The sequence below is a fragment of the Amblyomma americanum genome, chromosome 3 (assembly GCF_052857255.1).
Source record: "Amblyomma americanum isolate KBUSLIRL-KWMA chromosome 3, ASM5285725v1, whole genome shotgun sequence".
Classification (NCBI taxonomy): Eukaryota; Metazoa; Arthropoda; class Arachnida; order Ixodida; family Ixodidae; genus Amblyomma; species Amblyomma americanum.
In genome coordinates this window covers 44383482-44391078 of record NC_135499.1, presented here as the reverse complement: position 1 = coordinate 44391078, position 7597 = coordinate 44383482, and positions in this window count along the sequence as shown.

Here is a 7597-nt window from a genome sequence, read left to right as displayed (position 1 = left end):
TTCAAGCACTGTCATCGGATTGGGACAACGAGCATGACGACAGACAGCACGTGACCGCCACACGGGCTATAAAGCCAACGCTGTTCTCCTGGGAGAGGCATTCTGGCAGCAGCGGCAGCGGTAGTTGCACGTCGGGCCTAAAGAAATCGTCTTGCACTTTACACGTACGAACATTGGCTATCTGTATTCCATCGTCCACAGCATGGCAATCACTGGATAAAGACGGTGCCTTCAAGCACTGTCATCGGATTGGGACAACGAGCATGACGACAGATAGCACGTGACCGCCACACGGGTTATAAAGCCAACGCTGTTCTCCTGGAGCGGCATTCTGGCAGCAGCGGCAGCCGTAGTTGCAAGTCGGGCCTAAAGAAATCGTCTTGCACTTTACAGATACGCAGCCTGGCTATCTGGAATCCATCGTCCACAGTGTGGCAATCACTGGACAAAGACGTGCCTTCAAGCACTGTCATCGTATTGGGACAACGAGCATGACGACAGACAGCACGTGACCGTCACACGGGCTATAAAGCCAACGCTGTTCTCCTGGGAGCGGCATTCTGGCAGCAGCGGCAGCGGTAGTTGCACGTCGGGTCTAAAGAAATCGTCTTGCACTTTACAGATACGCACCCTGGCTATCTGGAATCTATCGTCCACAGCGTGGCAATCACTGGACAGGGACGCTGCCTTCAAGCACTGTCATCGGATTGGGACAACGTGCATGACGACAGACAGCACGTGACCGCCACACGGGCTATTAAGCCAACGCTGTTATCCTGGGAGCGGCATTCTGGCAGCAGCGGCAGCGGTAGTTGAACGTCGGGCCTAAAGAAATCGTCTTGCACTTTACAGATACGCACCCTGGCTATCTGGAATCCATCGTCCACAGCGCGGCAATAACTGGACAAACACGCTACCTTCAAGCACTGTCATCGGATTGGGACAACGAGCATGACGACAGACCGCACGTGACCGCCACACGGGTTATAAAGCCAAAGCTGTTCTCCTGGGAGCGGCATTCTGGCAGCAGCGGCAGCGGTAGTTGCACGTCGGGCCTAAGGAAATCGTCTTGCACTTTACAGATACGCAAACTGGCTATCTGGATTCCATCGTCCAGAGCGTGGCAATCACTGGAGAAACACGCTGCCTTCAAGCACTGTCATCGTATTGGGACGAGCATGACGACAGACAGCACGTGACCGCCACACGGGCTATAAAGCCAACGCTGTTCTCCAGGGAGCGGCATTCTGGCAGCAGCGGCAGCGGTAGTTGCGAGTCGGGCGTAAAGAATTAGTCTTGCATTTTACACATACGCACCCTGGCTATCTATATTCCATCGTCCACAGCGTGGCAATCACTGGACAAAGACGCTGCCTTCAAGCACTGTCGTCGGATTGGGACAACGAGCATGACGACAGACAGCACGTGACCGCCACACGGGTTATAAAGCCAACGCTGTTCTCCTGAAAGCGGCATTCTGGCAGCAGCGGCAGCGGTAGTTGCACGTCGGGCCTAAAGAAATCGTCTTGCACTTTACACATACGCACCCTGGCCATCTGTATTCCATCGTCCACAGCGTGGCAATCACTGGACAAAGACGCTGCCTTCAAGCACTGTCATCGTATTGGGACGAGCATGACGACAGACAGCACGTGACCGCCACACGGGCTATAAAGCCAACGCTGTTCTCCAGGGAGCGGCATTCTGGCAGCAGCGGCAGCGGTAGTTGCGAGTCGGGCGTAAAGAATTAGTCTTGCATTTTACACATACGCACCCTGGCTATCTATATTCCATCGTCCACAGCGTGGCAATCACTGGACAAAGACGCTGCCTTCAAGCACTGTCATCGGATTGGGACAACGAGCATGACGACAGACAGCACGTGACCGCCACACGGGTTATAAAGCCAACGCTGTTCTCCTGGGAGCGGCATTCTGGCAGCAGCGGCAGCGGTAGTTGCACGTCGGGCCTAAAGAAATCGTCTTGCACTTTACACATACGCACCCTGGCTATCTGTATTCCATCGTCCACAGCGTGGCAATCACTGGACAAAGACGCTGCCTTCAAGCACTGTCATCAGATTGGGACAACGATAATGACGACACACAGCACGTGACCGCCACACGGGCTATAAAGCCAACGCTGTTCTCCTGGGAGCGGCATTCTGGCAGCATCGGCAGCGGTAGTTGCACGTCAGGCCTAAAGAAATCGTCTTGCACTTTACAGATACGCACCCTGACTATCTGGAATTTATCATCCACAGCGCGGCAATCACTGGACAAAGACGCTGCCTTCAAGCACTGTCATCGGATTGGGACAACGAGCATGACGACAGACAGCACGTGACCGCCACACGGGTTTTAAAGCCAACGCTGTTCTCCTGGGAGCGGCATTCGGGCAGCAGCGGCAGTGGTAGTTGCACGTCGGGCCTAAAGAAGTCGTCTTGCACTTTACAGATACGCACCCTGGCTATCTGGAATCCATCGTTAACAGCGTGGCAATCACTGGACAAACACGCTGCCTTCAAGCACTGTCATCGGATTGGGACAACGAGCATGACGACAGATAGCACGTGACCGCCACACGGGCTATAAATCCAACGCTGTTCTCCTGGGAGCGGCATTCTGGCAGCAGCGGCAGCGGTAGTTGCACGTCGGGCCTAAAGAAATCGTCTTGCACTTTACACGTACGAACATTGGCTATCTGTATTCCATCGTCCTCAGCGTGGCAATCACTGGATAAAGACGCTGCCTTCAAGCACTGTCATCGGATTGGGACAACGAGCATGACGACAGACAGCACGTGACCGCCACACGGGTTTTAAAGCCAACGCTGTTCTCCTGGGAGCGGCATTCGGGCAGCAGCGGCAGTGGTAGTTGCACGTCGGGCCTAAAGAAGTCGTCTTGCACTTTACAGATACGCACCCTGGCTATCTGGAATCCATCGTTAACAGCGTGGCAATCACTGGACAAACACGCTGCCTTCAAGCACTGTCATCGGATTGGGACAACGAGCATGACGACAGACAGCACGTGACCGCCACACGGGTTTTAAAGCCAACGCTGTTCTCCTGGGAGCGGCATTCGGGCAGCAGCGGCAGTGGTAGTTGCACGTCGGGCCTAAAGAAGTCGTCTTGCACTTTACAGATACGCACCCTGGCTATCTGGAATCCATCGTTAACAGCGCGGCAATAACTGGACAAACACGCTACCTTCAAGCACTGTCATCGGATTGGGACAACGAGCATGACGACAGACCGCACGTGACCGCCACACGGGTTATAAAGCCAAAGCTGTTCTCCTGGGAGCGGCATTCTGGCAGCAGCGGCAGCGGTAGTTGCACGTCGGGCCTAAGGAAATCGTCTTGCACTTTACAGATACGCACACTGGCTATCTGGAATCCATCGTCCAAAGCGTGGCAACCACTGGACAAACACGCTGCCTTCAAGCACTGTCATCGGATTGGGACAACATGCATGACGAAATACAGCACGAGACCGCCACACGGGTTATAAAGCCAACGCTGTTCTCCAGGGAGCGGCATTCCGGCAGCAGCGGCAGCGGTAGTTGCGAGTCGGGCGTAAAGAATTAGTCTTGCATTTTACACATACGCACCCTGGCTATCTGTATTCCATCGTCCACAGCGTGGCAATCACTGGACAAAGGCGCTGCCTTCAAGCACTGTCATCGGATTGGGACAACGAGCATGACGACAGACAGCACGTGACCGCCACACGGGTTATAAAGCCAACGCTGTTCTCCTGGGAGCGGCATTCTGGCAGAAGCGGCAGCGGTAGTTGCACGTTTGGCCTAAAGAAATCGTTTTGCACTTTGCAGATACGCACCCTGGCTATCTGGAATCCATCGTCCACAGCGTTGCAATCACTGGACAAAGACGCGCCCTTCAAGCACTGTCATCGGAATGGGACAACGAGCATGGCGACAAACAGCACGTGACCGCCACACGGGTTTTATTATAAAGCCAACGCTGTTCTCCTGGGAGCGGCATTCTGGCAGCAGCGGCACCGGTAGTTGCACGTCGGGCCTAAAGAAATCGTCTTGCACTTTACACATACGCACCCTGGCTATCTGTATTCCATCGTCCACAGCGTGGCAATCACTGGACAAAGACGCTGCCTTCAAGCACGGTCATCGGATTGGGACAACGAGCAGGACGAAAGAGAGCACGTGACCGCCACACGGGTTATAAAGCCAACGCTGTTCTCCTGGAGCGGCATTCTGACAGCAGCGGCAGCGGTAGTTGCGAGTCGGGCCTAAAGAATTAGTCTTGCATTTTACACATACGCACCCTGGCTATCTGTATTCCATCCTCCACAGCGTGGCAATCACTGGACAAAGACGCTGCCTTCAAGCACTGTCATCGGATTGGGACAACGATCATGACGACGCACAGCACGTGACCGCCACACGGGTTATAAAGCCAACGCTGTTCTCCTGGGAGCGGCATTCTGGCAGAAGCGGCAGCGGTAGTTGCACGTCGGGCCTAAAGAAATCGTCTTGCACTTTACAGATACGCACCCTGGCTATCTGGAATCTATCGTCCACAGCGTGGCAATCACTGGACAAAGACGCTGCCTTCAAGCACTGTCATCGGATTGGGACGAGCATGACAACTGACAGCACGTGACAGCCACACGGGTTATAAAGCCAACGCTGTTCTCCTGGGAGCGGCATTGTGGCAGCAGCGGCAGCGGTAGTTGCACGTCGGGCCTAAAGAAATCGTCTTCCACTTTACACATACGCACCCTGGCTATCTGTATTCCATCGTCCACAGCGTGGCAATCACTGGACAAAGACGCTGCCTTCAAGCACTGTCATCGGATTGGGACAACGAGCATCACGACAGAGAGCACGTGACCGCCACACGGGTTATAAAGCCAACGCTGTTCTCCTGAGAGCGGCATTGTGGCAGCAGCGGCAGCGGTAGTTGCACGTCGGGCCTAAAGAATTAGTCTTGCATTTTACACATACGCACCCTGGCTATCTGTATTCCATCGTCCACAGCGTGGCAATCACTGGACAAAGACGCTGCCTTCAAGCACTGTCATCGGATTGGGACAACGATCATGACGACAGACAGCACGTGACCGCAACACGGGCTATAAAGCCAACGCTGTTCTCCTGGGAGCGGCATTCTGGCAGCAGCGGCAGCGGTAGTTGCACGTCGGGCCTAAAGAAATCGTCTTGCACTTTACACATACGCACCCTGGCTATCTGTATTCCATCGTCCACAGCGTGGCAATCACTGGGCAAAGACGCTGCCTTCCAGCACTGTCATCAGATTGGGACAACGATAATGACGACAGACAGCACGTGACCGCCACACGGGCTATAAAGCCATCGCTGTTCTCCTGGGAGCGGCATTCTGGCAGCATCGGCAGCGGTAGTTGCACGTCAGGACTAAATAAATCGTCTTGCACTTTACAGATACGCACCCTGACTATCTGGAATCTATCGTCCGCAGCGCGGCAATCACTGGACAAAGACGCTGCCTTCAAGCACTGTCATCGGATTGGGACAACGAGCATGACGACAGACAGCACGTGACCGCCACACGGGTTATAAAGCCAACGCTGTTCTCTTGGGAGCGGCATTCGGGCAGCAGCGGCCGCGGTAGTTGCACGTCGGGCCTAAAGAAGTCGTCTTGCACTTTACAGATACGCACCCTGGCTATCTGGAATCCATCGTTAACAGCGTGGCAATCACTGGACAAACACGCTGCCTTCAAGCACTGTCATCGGATTGAGACAACGAGCATGACGACAGACAGCACGTGACCGCCACACGGGCTATAAATCCAACGCTGTTCTCCTGGGAGCGGCATTCGGGCAGCAGCGGCAGCGGTAGTTGCACGTCGGGCCTAAAGAAATCGTCTTGCACTTTACACGTACGAACATTGGCTATCTGTATTCCATCGTCCTCAGCGTGGCAATCACTGGATAAAGACGCTGCCTTCAAGCACTGTCATCGGATTGGGACAACGAGCATGACGACAGATAGCACGTGACCGCCACACGGGTTATAAAGCCAACGCTGTTCTCCTGGAGCGGCATTCTGGCAGCAGCGGCAGCCGTAGTTGCAAGTCGGGCCTAAAGAATTAGTCTTGCATTTTACACATACGCACCCTGGCTATCTGTATTCCATCGCCCACAGCGTGGCAATCACTGGACAAAGACACTGCCTTCAAGCACTGTCATCGGATTGGGACAACGAGCATGACGACAGACAGCACGTGACCGCCACACGGGCTATAAAGCCAACGCTGTTCTCCTGGGAGCGGCACTCTGGCAGAAGCGGCAGCGGTAGTTGCACGTCGGGCCTAAAGAAATCGTCTTGCACTTTACAGATACGCACCCTGGCTATCTGGAATCCATCGTCCACAGTGTGGCAATCATTGGACAAAGACGCGGCCTTCAAGCACTGTCATCGGAATGGGACAACGAGCATGACGACAGACAGCACGTGACCGCCACACGGGTTATAACGCCAACGCTGTTCACCTGGGAGCGGCATTCTGGCAGCAGCGCCAGCGGTAGTTGTACGTCGGGCCTAAAGAAATCGTCTTGCACTTTACACATACGCACCCTGGCTATCTGGAATCTATCGTCCACAGCGTGGCAATCACTGGACAGGGACGCTGCCTTCAAGCACTGTCATCGGATTGGGACAACGTGCATGACGACAGACAGCACGTGACCGCCACACGGGCTATTAAGCCAACGCTGTTCTCCTGGGAGCGGCATTCTGGCAGCAGCGGCAGCGGTAGTTGAACGTCGGGCCTAAAGAAATCGTCTTGCACTTTACACATACGCACCCTGGCTATCTGGAATCCATCGTCCACAGCGCGGCAATAACTGGACAAACACGCTACCTTCAAGCACTGTCATCGGATTGGGACAACGAGCATGACGACAGACCGCACGTGACCGCCACACGGGTTATAAAGCCAAAGCTGTTCTCCTGGGAGCGGCATTCTGGCAGCAGCGGCAGCGGTAGTTGCACGTCGGGCCTAAGGAAATCGTCTTGCACTTTACAGATACGCACACTGGCTATCTGGAATCCATCGTCCAAAGCGTGGCAACCACTGGACAAACACGCTGCCTTCAAGCACTGTCATCGGATTGGGACAACATGCATGACGAAATACAGCACGAGACCGCCACACGGGTTATAAAGCCAACGCTGTTCTCCAGGGAGCGGCATTCCGGCAGCAGCGGCAGCGGCAGTTGCGAGTCGGGCGTAAAGAATTAGTCTTGCATTTTACACATACGCACCCTGGCTATCTGTATTCCATCGTCCACAGCGTGGCAATCACTGGACAAAGGCGCTGCCTTCAAGCACTGTCATCGGATTGGGACAACGAGCATGACGACAGACAGCACGTGACCGCCACACGGGTTATAAAGCCAACGCAGTTCTCCTGGGAGCGGCATTCTGGCAGAAGCGGCAGCGGTAGTTGCACGTTTGGCCTAAAGAAATCGTTTTGCACTTTGCAGATACGCACCCTGGCTATCTGGAATCCATCGTCCACAGCGTTGCAATCACTGGACAAAGACGCGCCCTTCAAGCACTGTCAT